The sequence below is a fragment of the Amblyraja radiata genome, chromosome 11 (genome assembly GCF_010909765.2).
Source record: "Amblyraja radiata isolate CabotCenter1 chromosome 11, sAmbRad1.1.pri, whole genome shotgun sequence".
In the NCBI taxonomy this organism is placed as follows: Eukaryota; Metazoa; Chordata; class Chondrichthyes; order Rajiformes; family Rajidae; genus Amblyraja; species Amblyraja radiata.
Window position 1 is genome coordinate 20699370 of NC_045966.1, and position 19488 is coordinate 20718857.

General features: G+C 48.3%; 1 protein-coding gene and 1 long non-coding RNA gene across 2 annotated transcripts in view; one reads left to right on the plus strand and one right to left on the minus strand.

Moving 5' to 3' along the window:
• Positions 1-19488, plus strand: part of LOC116978788 (glutamate receptor ionotropic, delta-2-like) — a gene marked incomplete at its 5' end in the record, with an annotated part of 428679 nt that overhangs the window by 40140 nt on the left and 369051 nt on the right. The window lies entirely within an intron of this gene.
• On the minus strand, positions 1253-17939 carry LOC116978360. The gene is made up of 3 exons (XR_004413444.1): positions 17929-17939; positions 14125-14126; positions 1253-1375 (listed from the first exon to the last, which is right to left on the minus strand). It is a non-coding gene; the product is annotated as an uncharacterized LOC116978360 (long non-coding RNA).

A 19488-nucleotide genomic window follows, 5' to 3' on the forward strand; every position in this document is an offset into this window, starting at 1 on the left:
ATTCCCCGTTTTCTCTCTCCCTCCCTTCTTAAAAAGTGGGGTTACGTTTGCTACCCGCCAATCCTCAGGAACTACTCCAGAATCTAAAGAGTTTTGAAAGATTATTACTAATGCATCCACTATTTCTGGAGCTACTTCCTTAAGTACTCTGGGATGCAGCCTATCTGGCCCTGGGGATTTATCGGCCTTTAATCCATTCAATTTACCCAACACCACTTCCCGGCTAACCTGGATTTCACTCAATTCCTCCAACTCCTTTGACCCGCGGTCCCCTGCTATTTCCGGCAGATTATTTATGTCTTCCTTAGTGAAGACGGAACCAAAGTAGTTATTCAATTGGTCCGCCATATCCTTGTTCCCCATGATCAATTCACCTGTTTCTAACTGCAAGGGACCTACATTTGTTTTAACTAATCTCTTTCTTTTCACATATCTATAAAAACTTTTGCAGTCAGTTTTTATGTTCCCTGCCAGTTTTCTTTCATAATCTATTTTTCCTTTCCTAATTAAGCCCTTTGTCCTCCTCTGCTGGTCTCTGAATTTCTCCCAGTCCTCCGGTATGCTGATTTTTCTGGCTAATTTGTACGCATCATCCTTCGCTTTGATACTATCCCTGATTTCCCTTGTTATCCACGGATGCACTACCTTCCCTGATTTATTATTTTGCCAAACTGGGATGAACAATTTTTGTAGTTCATCCATGCAGTCTTTAAATGTCTTCCATTGCATATCCACCGTCAACACTTTTAGAATTAATTGCCAGTCAATCTTGGCCAATTCACATCTCATACCCTCAAAGTTACCTTTCTTTAAGTTCAGAACCATTGTTTCTGAATTAACAATGTCACTCTCCATCCTAATGAAGAACTCAACCATATTATGGTCACTCTTGCCAAGGGGGCACGTACAACAAGACTGCTAACTAACCCTTCCTCATTACTCAATACCCAGTCTAAAATAGCCTGCTCTCTCGTTGGTTCCTCTACATGTTGATTTAGATAACTATCCCGCATACATTCCAAAAAATCCTCTTCCTCAGCACCCCTGCCAATTTGATTCACCCAATCTATATGTAGATTGAAGTCACCCATTATAACGTTTTTGCCTTTGTCGCACGCACTGGTATAATTGATGCCCTTTTGAAGCACGTGGTAACCTCAGACCTCAGAAGTGAGAGGTTGAAAATGTCCGTAACAACTTCAGCCAGTTGGTCCGCACAGGTTTTTAGAACACAACCAGGTATACCATAGATTTGGACAAGGGTGATGAAACCATGGGCCAAATACCAAGTGACAGTACATAGTGAAAAGGAATCTCCAGGGGGAGATCAATAAGCATCAGAGGGCATGTTGTCCCACTGTCCGAAAATCACAAACTAACCCTAACCCTAATGCCCTAACCCAAAACACACCTTCAGGGGTATCGTTGTCACAACTGACCCGCTGCCACCGTATATGTACAAGAGAGGAGGACTTCAACCAGGCCACAAGCACCCTCTTCACCGCCCTCAGACAGAGAGGTTACTGCAAACGGAAATTAAGACACATTAAGTCAGATTTTCTAAAAAGCATACAAGGGCCCAGACCTAAGCCGGGGACGACACTGAACTTGCCACTAATAACTGGATATGGCAAGATGGCTGTCCAGGCCCACAAAATAGTCAAGGGCCGTTTTGAACAATTCCAAAGGGGATTTGCCACACTAAAGGGGTACAGAGTAATGTCAGCATTCAAGAGGGCTAAAAATCTGAAGGACATCCTGGTCAGTACAAGTCTACACACAGGCTCAGACTGTGGGCAGAGACGGTGTGGAGCCTACACCCACTTGGTAATGGCCAAAAACATAGAGAACAGTGTGACAGGGAAGAGAGGCCAGATAGCACAGAGGATAACCTGTGAGCAAAAGAATGTGGTGTATGCAATTAGATGTAAAGAGTGTAACTTACTATACATAGGCGAAACAGGTAACAGCATCAGAGTCAGACTGACAGGACACCTCAGCAACATCACAAGGGGGGACCAATTAGCAGACACTTCCAGCAACATGGGATACAGTCCCTCGAGATCATGGGCCTGGAAACAAACATAAATTGGACAACAGGGAGATGAAAGAGAGCAGAGAGGTTATGGGTAGATGCGCTACAGACGAAAGAGCCTAATGGCCTAAATCTAGCATAAACTCAAACCTGGGGTGGATCCTGACTGACTCCCACAAATCTATGGAAGGGCAAGTGGAAGGCAAATAGATTTGGACAAGGTTGATGAAACCGTGGGCCAAATACCAAGTGACAGTACATAGTGAAAAGGAATCTCCAGGGGGAGATCAATAAGCACCAGAGGGCATGTTGTCCCACTATCCGATAAATATGAAACAGTATGTGCAATCTGTTGCCACGGTACCATGGGAGGACACCTTGGGGGATGTTCCTGTCATCTAAACAGGCGACAAATCCTTTTGGGTACCATTTTCCGTTTTTGTACCGAAGTTTGCTCATCTGCAGAATGGCATTTACTGCTAGACCGTCTTTCCCAAACAAGAATTGTCCTCCAAATTGTTTCTGCATTTTGAGGGCTGAGCGAACTGATGTAGCAATGGAGTCAAGAGGATGCAAGTGGCAGTAGAGCTCGTCCAAAGATTTACCCCCACTCACTACTCACAATCCTAATAGCAGCATGATTAGCTGCACACCTGTCACTCATTGTGTTTGAAATGTTGTTGATTATCTTTTGTCTGGTATCTTGAAAATTTGCTTGCTCAGTGAACTAAGTGTTAGTTTTACACAGATTTTTCCCATATCCCTTGATTCCCTCAGCACGAAGACCTAAATCTAACTCTCTTGAAAACATCCAGTGAATTGGCCTCCACTGCCTTTTAATAATAATATAATAATAATATATCTTTTATTGTCATTGCACGTCAGTGCAACGAGATTTAGTGTGCAGCTCCACTGATGTACAAGAAAGGTAAATAAATACAATACATAAATAGACAAGCTGAATTGATTGACGTGACCATCTGAGGGAGACTGTCCAAAGGGGGTGGGTGGGGGGGGGGGCACTCATTAGGGCCGGTTCAGAGCCGCTATAGCTCTTGGGATAAAACTGTTCCTGAGTCTGGAGGTTCGGGCGTAGAAGGCCTTGTAACGTCTGCCGGAGGGAAGTAGTTGAAACAGACCGTGGCAGGAGTGTGATGAGTCCTTATGAATGCTGAGGGCCTTCCTGAGGCACCGCGTGTGGTAGATGCCCTCCAAGGCTGGTAGCTCTGTCCCGATGATCCGCTGCGCTCTGTTGACGACGCGCTGAAGAGCTCTCCTCTCCGCCTCCGTGCAGCTGAGATACCACACAGAGATGCCATACGTTAGTATGCTCTCTGTGGTGCAGCGGTAGAACGTTGTCAGCAGCTGTTGGGGCAGACCAGTCTTTTTTAATGTCCTCAGGAAGAACAGTCGTTGCTGTGCCTTCTTGACCAGCGTGGCGGTGTTTGTGGACCATGTGAGGTCTTCTGAAATGTGAGTGCCCAGAAACTTAAAGCTGGACACTCTCTCCACACTTTCCCCATAAATGGAGATTGGGGCATATTCTCCAGAATGGGACCTCCTGAAGTCAATAATCAGCTCCTTGGTCTTGGAGGTGTTTAGTGCCAAGTTGTTATTGGCGCACCAGTCCGCCAGGTTCTGCACCTCCGCTCTGTAGTTTGTTTCATCACCGTTGGTGATCAGCCCAATCACTGTTGTGTCGTTTGCAAACTTCACGATGGTGTTGGTGTCGAATGCAGGGACACAGTCGTGAGTGAAGAGGGAGTAGAGCATGGGGCTTAGTACACAACCCTGTGGTGTGCCGGTGCTCAGGGTGATGGTGGAGGACAGGTGCGGGCCCAGTCTCACTGCCTGCGGTCGCTCCGTGAGAAAGTTCAGGATCCAAGCGCATATCGGTGAGCTGAGGCCTAGCTGGTGGAGTTTGGTGGTGAGCTTGGTGGGGATGACCGTATTGAATGCAGAGCTATAGTCAATGAAGAGCATCCTCACATATGTGCCCTGTCTGTCCAAGTGAGTCAGGACAGTGTGAAGGGCCAGAGAGATGGCATCCTCTGTCGATCTATTTGCCCTGTATGCAAATTGATGGGAGTCTAGTGAGGCAGTGATGCTGGATTTAATATGGGAGAGGACCAGCCTTTCGAAGCACTTCATGGGGATTGGAGTCAGGGCAACCGGCCGGTAGTCGTTGAGGTTGGTGATTTTGGACTTTTTCGGCACCGGCACTATGGTGGCTGTTTTCAGGCACTTGGGGACCGTTGCCAGAGATAGAGAGAGATTGAAGATTCTCGTGAATACCTCCGCCAGCTGTCCAGCACAGTCCTTTAATACTCTTCCCTGTACACCATCCGGGCCTGCAGCCTTGCGTGGATTGATCCTACGCAGAGCGCACTGTACCTCCTGAGTGCTCAGTGTTAAGGCCTGTCCCTCCGCTATGGCCGGGGTTATTCCACACCTGGTGGTGTTGCCAGTATCGAACCGGGCAAAGAAGGTGTTTAGTTCGTTGGCCAGTGTGATATCACCGTGGGGGCAGGCGGGGCTGCTCTTGTAGTCAGTGATGTCCCTGACACCCTGCCACATGCTTCTGGTGTCCGCGGTATTGAAGTGGTCTTTTGTGGCAGAGAATTCGACAGATTCACAACTCTCTGGGTGAAAAAGTTTTTCCTCATGTCAGATTAAAATATTGTCGTGGAAGAAAGTTTTAATCCTGCGGCAGTTTAGTTGTCAAATTCTATTTTCTTTATACCTTCAATAATTTACCAAACTTTATTTTCATTTGACATTCACCCAGCCGCAGAGTTTGAGTCTTTTACCTGATTTTTTTTAAGGTTTTATTTCCATTCTGTCCCATTCCAATTATTAATGACGACAACCTGAATGTGATTTTTAACACCGGGGATCATTTATTAATTCTAGGAGAGATTTGCTGCCACTTCTCCATGACTCTTTTGCCTCTCCATCGTAACTCTTCTTGGCTGCTGAGAGTCAGAGCCATATTATATGCATATAAAATCTCGAGCTGCATTGACAAATGGGCAGGCTGGACAGAAGTTGGAGCAGAGCTGTGCTCAAGTAAAAAAATAGTGTTGGAAATGTCATCCACTGTGTACTGTGTTCATACTTGGTTCTCTGACAGATTCAATTTAATGGGTAAATTGCAATGTAATGTATCGTGGACAAAAGAATGAGAGGCAAGAGATATAAAATAGTTTACCTGTAAATGGGACATAGAAAGAATGAGCTTCACATACAATAACCTTTGAAGCTTGCAGGATAATTGATAAGTGTATGACATCCTTGGTTTTATTAATGGAGGCATGCAACTTGATATTAAATTTCCATCCTAAATAGAAGTAGATGAATGTACTACACATGCCGAAAAAGAGGGGTAATTTTACTGATGTGATTAAATAATTAATAGCCTGCTATCGAATTCAATGTTGTTGCATGAATTTTCTTGGGATCAGGATATGAGACAGTGAAGGGAATGCAAAAGGTTGGGGTGAGGCTCAATGTGAATGGATTTGAGCCTTCCAAGTATTAATCAGACAAATTAAATGCTCTTGATCAAGTAAATAGCTTTAATTTTTTCAAAAGACAATTATGTTAGCTAAACTGAACGTATTAATGAACCACTTCTAAATCAGACAACAGGAACATATACATACTGAACTGCCTATCAAGAAGAAGAAGAAGAAGAAGCCCTTTTGATTAAACACTGGCACCCCTTCATGATACACAACAAACAAAATGTATTCTTGAACAGTGGGAAGCTATTGTGCTTCTTAGATACGATCATTGCTGCCAGATTGTCCAGGAGCAGAGGACTTTTGTGAACTACTGGTGATTTATCACCAGTGCCTTTATAATAAAAAGTCTTGTTAAAAATGGAAGTAAGCAATGGGAATATTTTAAACCCACAACAGTTAGAATTTGTTTTGATACGCAAGGAGCTATTGGTTTACAGAAAAAGACACAAAGTGCTTGTAAAGAGGAGTCATAACACACTGTGTCTTTACTACTGTTTATTCATGATACACATACATTGCTGCCCTAGCTGTTCGTGGTCTGTCACCGGAACCAGAGAGAGAGATCAATGGGTGGGAAGGTTGTAATTATACTTGTGATATGGGGAGTGGTTAGTAGTGGTGAGGTCACTATGTTAAAGGTACATGCACATGTCATCTACATCCTTCCCCTTGGAAATGAAAAGCAATACAGTGGTGACAGGGCGACCACGTCTCATACACTACGAGCAGGTAAGCAAACAGTTAAGCAAAATCACCATAACGGACAGGCGGCTTGACCACCCGCCCGGACCGGGTACGCAGCTCGCCATCTCCCCCCTCTGCAGGAAGAACAGGAGCAGGAGCAGGGGTGGGTGAGCGAACCGGGGACCCGGGAGGAGAAGGAGAAGACGGAGACGGAGGAGGGGATGCAGGCCAGGGGATGATAGACCTGAGAAGGCAGGGAGAAGGCGTGGAGTGGCAGGCAATGTGGCAGACAGCGGGGGGGCAAAGGGGTCAGCAGGCGGTGGTGGGGGCTCGTTGACAAGCCGCAGATGTTGGCGGGACCGGCGGTAAATGTTACCGTCATGGTCGACTAGATAGGACCGCGGCGAACCAGCAGTATCAACGACGATGGCAAGCCTGGAGTGACCGGAGGGGGACTGCATCCGGACGACTTGGCCAGGGAACAGACACGGGAGGGGACGGCAGGACTTGTCGTGGGAGGCTTTTGGATTTCTTGCTTGAGGGCAATGCGCTCCTGAACGGCAGCGGGCTGGAGAACAGAGGGCACGAGGGACCGCTGGGTCACCGGGATCGGAGGTCTCGTAGTGCGAGACATCAGCCGCTGTGCCGGCGAGCCCAAGGCAGGGTCGCGGGAGATGTTTCGAAGGTTGAGGACGGCCAGGTAAAAGTCAGAAAGGGACAGTCTACAATGTTCCAGCAAGTCCTTAGCACTGCGGACAGCGCGCTCCGCCAGGCCGTTGCTCTGTGGGTACTCTGGGCTGCTGGTATAGTGTCGGATGTTCGAGGAGGCAGCGAAACTCCGAAATTCGTCACTTGAGAACTGGCTGCCGTTGTCTGATTGAAGACTTGCCGGGAAGCCAAAGGTTGCGAAGTGGCGGCGCAGCTTCCTGATAATGGCCGAAGAGGTGAGGGAGTGCAGCTGGTCAACCTCGAACCAGTTGGAGTACGAGTCAACAAGGACCAGGAAGTGCTTGCCACGCCGCTCGAAAATGTCAGTGGCGACGGCCATCCAGGGCAGCTCGGGGTCAGGCTGTTGCAGAAGCGGCTGCGGTTGCTGATGGGGAGCGAGGCTATTGCAGGTAGAGCAGGCGGAGACCCTCTCCCGGATGTCATGGGCCATGCCGGGCCAGTAGAACTGACTCTGGGCCTGAGACAGAGTGGCCTGGGCCCCAGGATGACCGCGGTGGGCGGTCTGAAAGTAGTGGTCTCGCAGCGCAGCAGGCACAACGACCTTGTGTCCCTTCACGACCACGCCGTCGTGCAGCACGAGATCGTCACGGACCAGGAAGTAGGGCACGGCACCAGCCGGCAAGGATGAACGAAGGTCTGGCCAGCCCTGCCGGATGACGTCGGCAAGCTGCTGCAGGGCAGGATCCCTGGCAGTGTTGCTGACCAGGGACTGCATCTGCTGTGAAGGCACAATGTTAACATTAAGCGCCATCAGGTCAGACGATTCATATTGATGGCGATCGGTGGACGTTAGCGGTGCGCGAGACAGCGTGTCGGCCACGAACATGTCCTTGCCCTTGCGATATACAATTCTGAATGTAAAACGCTGGAGCTGCAGCATCATGCGCTGCAAACGGGACGAGGCAACGTGGATCGGCTTGTTGAGGATAGAGACCAGCGGCTGGTGGTCGGTCTCGATCGTGAAGCTGTTGCCCAGAATATAGTCCTTGAACTTGGAGCAGGCAAACACCACAGCAAGCAGCTCCTTCTCTATCTGAGCATAGCGCTGCTCGACAGGGGTCATGGTGCGGGACGCGTAGGAAACAGGCAGCTGCAGGCCATCGTGGAGCTGCAGGCAAGCAGCACCAAGACCGAACTTGGAGGCGTCGCAGGTGAGAACAATGGGACGCTGTAGATCGAAGAATTTGAGAGTGGGGGTACTGACCAGCCTGGACTTCAGGACGTCAAAAGCTTTCTGGTGATGCGGGAACCAGGCCCAGGCAGTGTCCTTCTTGATCAACTCCCTCAGGGGCGCGCTCAGCGCGCTGAGGTCGGGGATGAACTTCCCCAGGTAGTTAACCATGCCCAGGAAACGCTGCAGGCTGGGCACGTCGGTGGGTGAAGACATCTCGGAGACCGCAGCCGTCTTTTGCGGGTCAGGCTTCAGCCCCGAGGCAGTAAAGACGTGGCCCACATAGGTGACCTCCGGGACGCGGAAACAGCACTTCTTTGGGTTGAGCTTGAGGTTGATTTCATGGGCCTGGTCCAGGACTTGACGGAGGTGGAGGTCGTGCTCAGCAACGTCCTTACCGTAGACCAAGATGTCGTTAACAATGATGGCACACGGCAGACCGGCGAACAGCTGCTCCATTGTCCGCTGGAAGACCTCGCTGGCAGAATTGATCCCGAATGGCATGCGGAGGAATCGGAACCTGCCGAAGGGCGTGCTGAAGGTAGTCAGGTAAGAGGACCGCTCGTCCAGCGGTATCTGCCAGAAGGAGCTCTTGGCATCGAGAACCGAGAAGACAGTGGCCGGGCCAACCTGTGCAGCGACGTCCTCCACTGTTCGCATGGGGTAGTGCGGGCATTTGATGGCAAGGTTCAGGTCTTTGGGGTTGATGCAAATGCGAATTTCACTTTTGTCCTTTTTCGCAGCAACAACCATGGTGGAGACCCACCGGGTGGGATCGCTCACCTCCTTCAGGATGCCCATGGTAACCATGTTGAACAGCGTTGACTCCACCTTGTCCTTCTTGGTGAAGGAGACGCGGTGTGGTGGACGGATCACAGGTTCAACACCGAGGTCGACAACGATCTTGTAGCTGCAGGGCAGCTTGCCCAGCTTGTCATCAAAGCGGTCAGGGTATTCGTGCAGGGGGTCCATAAGGGTCCGCTCCTAGTGGATATCACGGTGGAAAGAGACCAAGCCGAGGTCCTGGCACGCCTGGGCGCCCAACAAGGTGATGTTGTTTGTATCCAGTAGATAAAAAGTGAGGGGCCGAGAGGCCTGCAGTACCTTGCAGTGCAGGGTAGCCCTCCCCACAGGAACGAGCACGCCTCCCCCGTAGGCATGCAACAGGGAGTTATCGGGAGTAACTTTCTCATCAGTCCTTATCTTCCTGAAGAGGCTTGTTTACATTACATTTGCCACGGCCCCCGTGTCGATTTTTGCGGTGAAGGTCGAGCCGTTGACAGTAACGCGAACCGAAGGGTCCGTTATCAGTGCAGGTGCATCCAACAGCGAAAATATGCTGGTCTCCCCCTGGGAGGAACTTGTATCAGACAAAGGGAGTTCGTCAGGCTGGTACTGGGAACCAAGCACGCTATCAGCCAGAGCAAGGTTGTTTAACATTCGCCGTGGAGCAGGAACAGGCTTCCCACGGGAGCGGCAAGCGGCAGAGAAATGGTTTAATTTCCTGCAAAAGTTACACGTTTTGCCCAATGCAGGGCACACATTAAATTGATGGGAGGCAAAGTTGCAGTTAGGGCAACGCTGTGGGCTGCTACCCCCGGGTGCAGGGGAACCCCGTTGCCGTTGTGGGTCAGCGTACCGCCGGCGGCCAGCAACACTGGCAAAGTTAATGTCATGATCAGCAGGCGACACCGCCGAGGCGACAGCCTCAGCCATGCGGGAGGCGTGCAGAGCCTCGTCCAAAGACTGGTCGTGCTTCCGCAGAAGTTCAGCCCTTAGCTTTTCATCCTGAAGGCCATACACTAGAATGTCCTGGGTCAGTTGATCGGGGATCAGCGCGTCCAGGCGGCAACGCCTGGCCACGTGCCGCAACGCGGCGATATATTTATCGATTGACTCTCCAGGGATCTGATGCCGGGTGAACATTTTAAAACGCTCTAAGATGCAGTTAGTGGGGATGTCGCACATTGCGGTAAACTTAGTCATAAGACATACCGGGTCCCGAGCATCTTCATCTGCACCATAGACAAACGACTCAGACCGTTCCAGGGCATCGGGACCAGCCAGGTTGAGAAGCAGAGAAGCCTGTGTCGCAGGGGTGGCAGCAGGATGGGCGATCGTGACGTAGTGTTGGAAGTCACGTCTAAAGATACCCCACCGATGGGCAATGTCTGAGTCGAAGACAAGCATATCGGGCTTGCGGCAAGAGGTAGCCATGGCACGGGAGATACAAAAAAACACACAGGATAGGGAACTGGGTCAAAAGTAAAGAAAACCCAACAAACAGGAGGCGCAAAGGTACGATTCTGACACCATGTAAAGAGTTATCACAACACACTGTGTCTTTACTACTGTTTATTCATGATACACATACGTTGCTGCCCTAGCTGTTCGTGGTCTGTCACCGGAGCCAGAGAGAGAGATCAATGGGTGGGAAGGTTGTAATTATACTTGTGATATGGGGAGTGGTTAATAGTGGTGAGGTCACTATGTTAAAGGTACATGCACATGTCATCTACAGTGCTGGAGTAACTCAGAGGGTCGAGGCCACCTGACCCACTGTGTCTAGAATTTCTATTCATTGGGCACATGGCAAGAACCTTCTGGAAAGTAGAAAATCTCTTGTTCCCCTTTTCCGTGACTTTCAGTTTGAAGAAGGATCTCAACCCGAAACATCACCCATTCCTTCGCTCCAGAGATGCTGCCTGTCCTGCTGAGTTACTCCAGCATTTTGTGTCTAAGAACCTTCTGGGTCCTTGGTATCATATTGCTTTCAACTGTGTGACAATTGTATGGCCATTATCCAAACATTTCAGATGAAACACTCTTATTTTATATTACAGGCATATTAAGGTTTGTACATTTACAAGGCTTTTCTTGAGGCTCATTCTTTGATATGGAAATGAACCATATGTACCATGACTACCGCATACTGACATTTTTAGCAAAATCAAAGTCAGTGAATTAAAGGGTCGGTGAAAGAATGCATGCAAAATTGATTGAGCAACAAAGCAACGGATGGTAATAAACTGTGTATTTTAAGACTGAAGGGTAGAGAGGTGTTATGTGTGTGTCGCTATGAGGACTTCCTGATTCCTCAAGTAGTATTAATGATGGTACCATTCTTGGAAGCAGGATTTCAAAGTTTTTTTAAAATGTGACATTTTGCAAATGTTATAAACAGTGATGAGTGATGTAGAGGAAGCAGAAAAATTCAAAGTAATACTTTTTGGTAGAGGAATGGGATGAGATTGTAAGAACATATTATACAGTGCATTTTTAAAGAAGATTCCGGAAATGAGGCACCTGGTTATTCACATATACAGATCTTTGCAGGCTGCAGGTCAAATTGTTAAGCATATGGCATCCTCAGTTATTAACCGAGACATTCAGTGCAACATTTTAAAACCCCATCACTCATAAGAAGAGTCTGGGTAGGTACTAAATGATAAAATGTGCTAAATATAATTCTAATCAGCCACTTCCCATTGCCATTTTATGGTAGAATCAAGAATCTGAATCGCTGGTTTACAAAAAAGGACACAAAGTGTTGGGAAATGAGAAAAGTGTCCAGAGCTGAAACATCACCCGTCCATGTTCTCCAGATTTGTTGCCTGACCCGCTGAGTTACCCCAGCAATTTGTGATTATTTTTATGGTGATGGCTTTTGTCCCATTGTAATGTCCTGTGGTGATAAAGAGGGCTATGAAGAGAAGACAGTTAATCTGCACATTTCAAATGGATTGTTATCAAGCATTGAAGAGTCAAGTTTAAAATCGGCTGTTGCAGTGTGAGTTTTCCAGGCATCGGGAAACTAGGGATAGCTATGATGCTCCAGGCAGATCCACATTTACTCTATCTTCTCAAGGAACCATTGAACCTCCTCTGACAACCATAACATGCCTTTGAACTTTTTAAAGTACTGCTCTTCAACCTTGTCCCGTGAAATTATGTCTGCAGATGTCCATACTACATTATTTGAACTATCCTGAACCATACTGCACTAAACACTGTACCCTTTATCCTTCTGTACACTGTGGATGGCTTGATCGCATTCATGTATAGTTTTTGATTGGATAGCATGCGAAGAATAGCTTTTCATTGCACATCGTACACATGACAATAATAATAAACTAACTAATGTCTTCGAGCCCTTCCCTTCCTCTTACCGGAGATCTTATAGAATCGTATAAAATTCTAAATGGATTGGACAGGCGAGATGCAGGAAAAATGTTCCTGATCCTGTGCGAGTCAGGAACCAGGGATTATAGTTTTAGAATAAGGAGTAGGCCATTTAGGACTTAAATGTGGAAACACTTTTTCACCCAGAAATTTGTGAATCTCAATGTTTCAAGGTCAAGGTTTCAAGGTAAGTTTATTGTCACTTGTACTAGTTAAGGTACAGTGAAATTTGAGTTACCATACAGCCTTACGAAGTGAAAAGCAACAAGCAAAAACACACCCACGTAAGTTAAAAGTTTCCATAAACATCCATCACAGTGGATTCCACATTCCTCACTGATGGAAGTTCAAACTTCTTCCTTTTGTTCTCCGCGGTCGGGGCAGTCAATCCATCGGCAGTTGGGGTGATCAAAGCCCTCGCAGCCGACGATCGACGCCCCCACTGTGATCGAAACTCACGTGTCGGGGCGGATGGACCTCCGTGGCATGGAGCTCCCTAGTCGGCCTCTTTTTACCAGAGACACTGCTGGCTTCACAATGTTAAAGTCCACAGGCCCCGCGGTTGCAACTTCGATCCCCGGCAAAGGGATCACAAGCTCCGCGATGTTAAAGTTACGCAGACTCCTGCGGCTTGGAGTGCCGGGTTGGTCTCCAGGAAAGGCCGCACCACTCCACGATGTTAGGCCGCAGTGGGGACGCAGATACGATAAGGAAAAAAATTGCATCTCCGTCGAGGTAAGAGATTAAAAAAAATGTTTCCCCCAACCCCACCACCCACCCCCCACATAAAACAAACCAAGGAACACTAAAACATACTTTTACCACATACTTAAAATCACAAAAACAGAAGAAAGGGCAGACAGACTGTTGGCAAGGCAGCCACTGCTGGTGGCGCCACCTGGTGTGGAATTCTCTGCCACAGAAGGCAGTGGAGGCTAATTCACTGGATGTTTTCAAGAGTGAGTTAGATATAACTCTTGGGACTAATGGAATCAAGGAATATGGGGAGAAAACAGGAACAGGGGACTGATTTAGGATGATCAGCCATGATCATATTGAATAGCGGTGCTGGCTCGAAGGGCCGAATAGTCTACTCCTGCACCTATTTTCCATGTTTCTGTTTAAAGAGTGTCATGTATCCATTTTGTTATTTTCAACCTGGCACATGCCATGCAAGACTTGCATTACCAGACCATCCTCATGAAGATGGGTTCCTCTGTGATAATTGCATTACAGTACTTTGCTCTGCTCCTTGTGCAGTCAGTTCAATGATCAGCTTCTGTACTGTCAGCACTGAGAATGCTGAAAACCAGCTCATTCCTCCCTTCCTGATGTCTTCCTACCTTGGTAGCTCTCTGTAGCTATCAATCAACTCATAAAATTCTCAGCTTCCCATTTGCTCTGTATCCCTGATCCTGTCTCTTTCTATTTTAAACCAAAAAATCTCATTATTTTTTCAGTTTACCTAATTATTGTTTAAGGATTAATAGTTTAATGCAATTTAGATCCCTTTAATGTTGGTGTCCCTTACCTATTCATTCGATCCCCATTATTTAATTAAATGCTCTGATCATTTGTTTACTGTTGTCTTGTGATTTTAATTAATTAAGAATTCCTTTGTTCTCTGAAATTAATTTCAACCCTCATCAAATTCCAGTTTCAAACCGTGATTCTGTTCTACAGTGATACCCATTTCAGTAGCCTGCTTGTCCTCTGCTTTGTGGTTCTCTTCCAGCACAATTTTCTGACCTTCCCACCCCAATTTTCACAATGTCCGATCTTCAATAATCTCTAACTGCTATTTTGCGATGTTGCTTCTGTTGGCAAATAAGAGGCAGAACGAGCAATAGATCACCCTTTATTTGAAGGCAATGACTCTTAACTACACAGCCATAACTGGTAAAATAATACATCAAAATCATATCACATGGTAATGCAGTTTTTGAAGATAAATTTATACTCTCATAAAAAATACTGATCGCCCTTCTAATATAAAAGTAATAAACACTTTCAAATCTTCAATTATTTACATATATAAAATTGTACAATCAGTTCTTTATTTGCATCAGGATGCAGCTATAAATTCAACCAATAATATTGCTTAATCTCTTGGTCTTTTTGTTCACTGAACTATTCATTGGTACAGGTGCACAACCTTTTATCCGAAAGCCTTGGGACCAGACACTTTTCGTAATTCAGAATTTGTCGGCCTTCGGAATGGAAATTTTTTAGCGTAGATTTTGATGGCTGGCTCAGTGGTAGAGTGCTCGGCTCATATCCGCAAGGTCGCGAGTTTGCGCCTCGATCCTGGCAGTTACTCGGTCGCGAGTTTGAGTCTTCAATGTAGTTTTTTCTTGCAGAATAAATGTTTGTATGAAATGCAGTGTAGGAGAGGTGTACTGACTGTGTGGGCAGAACTTTGGAAGTGATTGCCCACCAGTCTAAAAAGCCGCTGTGTCTCCCTGTCCCTGGGATAGCAGGGGGCGATCAAACAGCACAATACCCCCCTCCCCCTCCAACTCCAGAGGAATCCGCTCCACGATGCGCCGCTACGGCGACAAGTGGTAGTTTGCCCACAGCCCGATCTGCGCCCCCTCATCCGCCACCCCAAGAACAAGACGTACCTTGCACACCATCAGCTTCTGCCCCTACGTGTTCCTCTGGAGTTGGAGCGGGGCTGGGCTGGAGTTGCTGCTGGCTGTGGGTCTCTGGGATCTCCGTGCTTTCAGTGGGCCTGGGGGTCGGTGTCCCGTTGGTCCTGATGTCTCCGGCCACCCTCCTGGACTGGAGCTGAGACTGGGAACTGTACCGCCCTTGCCCCCTCCCTCTGCAACTGCAAACAACCCCACTCTCCTGCAAGGGCGGTACAGTTCCCGGAGGATGGCAGGTGGCCGGAGACGTCAGGACCAACAGGAACCCGTTCCCCGATGGGCCCCTACGACGCCCCGAGCTGCGCCCTGTCATCCGCAACCCAGGTTCCTCTGTAGTTGGAGCGGGGCTGGGCTGGGCTGCTGTTGGCTGTGGGTCTCTGGGATCTCCGTGCTTGCAGTGGGCCTGGAGGTCGGTGTCCCGATGAGGGGGCGCAGCTCGGGGAACGGCTTCTGGTGGTCCTGACGTCTCCGGCCAGTTTGCAGTTTTCCTCTGGAGTTGGAACGGGGCTGGGCTGCTGCTGGCTGTGGGTCTCTGGGATCTCCGTTCTTGCAGTGGGCCTGGGGGTCGGTGTCCCGTTGGTCCTGACGTCTCCGGTGACTGGCACTGACCTGCTGGTATCGCCGACGTGAAGACAGTGCAAAGCCCCCGCGCCGGTGCAATGAGCGGGGAGCTGGAGAGGGGAGGGAAGGGGTCACACACATGGCCGGGAAGCAGAGGGGCATAGGTGGGGTGAAACTGAAGGGAGAGACAATCTGCTGCTGCCTGCCCGCTGAGTTAAAAAGTTCCCACGCAAGACTCACGATACACTGTGTATCGTGAGTCTACCGTGGGAACTTTTTAACTCAGCGGGCAGGCAGCAGCATATTGTCAATTATTAACCCTCCCGCGCAATATACCCTCACCTTCACTTTTATGAATGGGGATTTAGTTCCCCTTTCTTCGAGGACCGACCAGAGGTTCCGCTGTCACCTCTGCGGGCCGCCCTCGGTGAACAATTTCAAGGACCTTTCTTCAAGGACCGAAAAAATGTCCGCTATTCGGAGGTTTTCGTTATTTGGATCTTCGGATAAAAGGTTGTGCACCTGTAGTTGCACTTGACATTTCGAAAGATCCAGCTCAGGCCCCGGTAATTCCAATCATCACTTCTACAGATAGTCATTGTACACATCTGGTCACATATTCCTTTCTGTTTTTATTGCAACAAAATAGTTACTTTCAGAACTGAATGCATTCTTTTGCATCCTTCGGGATCACCATCTTCTGATGTCACCTGAATAAACTGTCCAGATCAAACTCATCACAGAGCCTCGTAGTTCGTAACGGTAATTGATAGTAGTTCAAAGTGTATGTTGTTATTTAATACATTACTTTGGAGAAGAACATGCAAGACTACAGACATCATGTGAAGTGGCCAAAGTCCAACAGCAAGAAAGAGTGGGCAACAATCGACGCAGACCTTAGTAAGATCCTAGACTGACTTCAAGGAACAGTGGAGACGAAACTGGAGAAAATTAGTGATCTGATCTACTTCTGCATGGCAGAAAGGTTTGTAACCAAAATGAAGGAAACAACAACCCCTCCCAAGCTCAGAAGGCAGCGAGAAATCGAGCGCCTAATCAAAGAGAGAAGGGAACCGAGGAAACGGTGGAAGAAATCCTCACTGGAGGAAAGAGTGGCCATCAACCTCCTGCAAGCAGATCTAAAGGAACGCCTGGGAAGACTGCGGAGAGCAGAAACCCTCAGAACTCGATGCAAGAAAAAAGAGAGGGCAAGAACATCCTTCTACAAGGATTCCTTCAGATTTGTGAAAGGACTCTTCTCAAAGGAAAAGAGGGAATTGGAGAACCACCTGAAATCAACGTACACAGACAACTAAAGATTTGAGCAGAGGGGGATACCTCCAGACATGCCACCCATTCCTCAACCAGAACACCAGTTGGACGACAGCCTCCCAAGGTGGAGCGAAGTCGAGAAAGCCATAAGGAAGGCAGAGGCAGCTTTAGCTCCAGGTCCAAACGGAGTTCCATACCGGCTGTATAAAAATGCTCCAAATGTTCTACAGTTCCTATGGAGGCAAATGAAGACAGCATGGAAAAAGCTAACCATTCCTAAAGCATGGCGAAGAGCAGGGGGAGTGGTGATCACCAAGGAAAATTATGCCTCAAGCATTGACCAATTCTCGCAAATCAATTTCTTGAATGTTCAAGGGAAGATCTTCTTTAGCATTGTTGCTCAAAGGATGATAACCTACCCGCAACAGAACGACCTGATTGACATTTCAGCACAGAAAGCTGGTATACCAGGCTTCTCTGGATGCTTAGAACAAACAAGCATGATATAGCATCAAATCCAGTCTGCAAAAAGGTAAGGAAGAGATCTGCACGTCTTATTCCTGGACCTAGCCAATGCTTTTGAATCTGTTCCCTATTCTCACCTCTGGACAGCCTTTGAGTTCTTCCATGTGCCAAAGACAATTACAAACCTGGTCAGAAACTACTTCCAAGATTTGCAATTCTGTGTTACAACAACAGAATATACAACCTCATGACAATCACTGGAAGTGGGAATAATGGCAGGATGCACCATCTCCCCGCTAGCCTTCACCATGGCGATGGAAGTGATCATTCAAGCTTCCAAGTGGGTCGTAGGAGGAGAGTGGCTGTAGTCTGGGCAGTGGCTACCCCCCATTCGCACCGACATGGATGACATGACCTCAATCTTTGCATGCACCAAGTGCCTGCTGGAAAAGCTTCATGCGAACATAACATGGGCCTGGATGAAGTTGAAACCCAGTAAATACAGGAGCATATCCATCATCAGAGTAAAAATTGTAGACAAGCGATTCCACATTGATGAAACACCCATTCCGATTGTGTCAGAGCTGCCAGTCAAGAGTTTAGGACGGCGGTACAATGCAAGTCTCAAAGATTCAGACCAGTGTGACCAACTGAGGGAAAAACCCCATCAAAAGCCTTGCTAGCATAGTCAAGACCTCGTTTCCCAGTAAGCTGAAACTGTGGTGCCTGCAGTTTGGATTGCTCTCCCGTCTGCTGTGGCCTCAGACGGTCTACATGGTCCCCATCACCAATGTCGAGAAGCTGGAGAGGACAGTCAGTTCATATATCAAGAAGTGGCTTGGCCTCCCGCGTTGCCTCAGCAATATTTGCTTGTATGGACACATCGCTCTGTAACAGCCTGTCTCTAGTCTCACAGAAAAATACAAATGCACCAAAGTGAGGCTGGACATGACCCTGACTGAGTCTCAAGATGATGCGGTATGCGCGGATGCTCCCAGACTGGCAACTGGGAGGAAGTGGACCCCATCAGAGGCTGTACAGCAAGCAAAATCTGCTCTCAGGCATGGAGACATTGTAGGACAGGTGCAACAGGGAAGAGGTGGGATTGGATTCGGGACAAGCCGGCCCACATGGCACAAGGCAACATCCACCCAGAGAAGAAAGCTGGTAGTTGCTGAGGTCCGTCAGCAAGAAGAGGCGGAGAGATGCGCAAAGGCAGCCTCACAGTCCAAACAGGGCCAGTGGACTACCTGGGAAAACCTGGAGCATCGTAAGCTTACCTGGAAGGATCTGTGGGAGCTGGAAGGAAGCTGCCTTAGCTTCATCATCAGAGCCACCTACAATGTTCTTCCCACACCCAAGAACCTAAACCAGTGGTTTTGAGAAGATCCATCTTGTTCTCGCTGCCAAACCCCAGCAACATTAAGGCACATCCTCACTGGCTGCAAAACCAGTCTTCCACAAGGGCCGCTACACCTGGAGGCACAATCAGGTCCTGCGACAACTGGCGATTACCTTGGAAGGAAGGAGAACTACCACCAATGCCCTCCCTCCCCCAACGCCTGGTTTCTCGAACACCACCCCTTTGGTAAAGGCAGGACAACTTCCAGACGAGCCATTTGCAAGAAAGGAACCGACCCTCCTGGACACTGCCTGGGACTGGAAAATGCAGGCTGATCTAGACCAGAAGCCCATCTTTCCACCAGAGATCATCACAACTAATCTCAGGTCGGACCTGTACTTGTGGTCAACATCACAGAAGTCCCTGTACATCATGGTGTTAACTGTGCCTTGGGAGGCTGCAGTTGGTGAAGCGCATGAACGCAAATGTCTGAAGTATTCAGACTTAGCAGCCGAGGCAGAACAACGTGGCTGGCATACTCAGGTGCTCCCTGTAGAGGTTGGTTGTAGAGGATTTGTAGCCATGTCAACAACCAGACTCCTGAAGGGAATGGGAGTTCAAGGACAGGTCTTCCGGCAAGCCATCAGGTCACTGTCAGAGGCTGCTGAGCGAAGCAGCAACTGGCTGTGGCTAAAGAAGAAGGACTGCAACTGGGCTGAAAAATGACCAGCAAGAGGGGTAAAACGTAGGGGAGCACACCTGGGATGCCAGATGTTTCTGCTGAGCCCTCTGGAGGTGTCGTGGGCCTATCAACGAAACACCAAGGATGGAGGGTGCCCACCTGATGACCCCAATGAAGTTTTTACCCC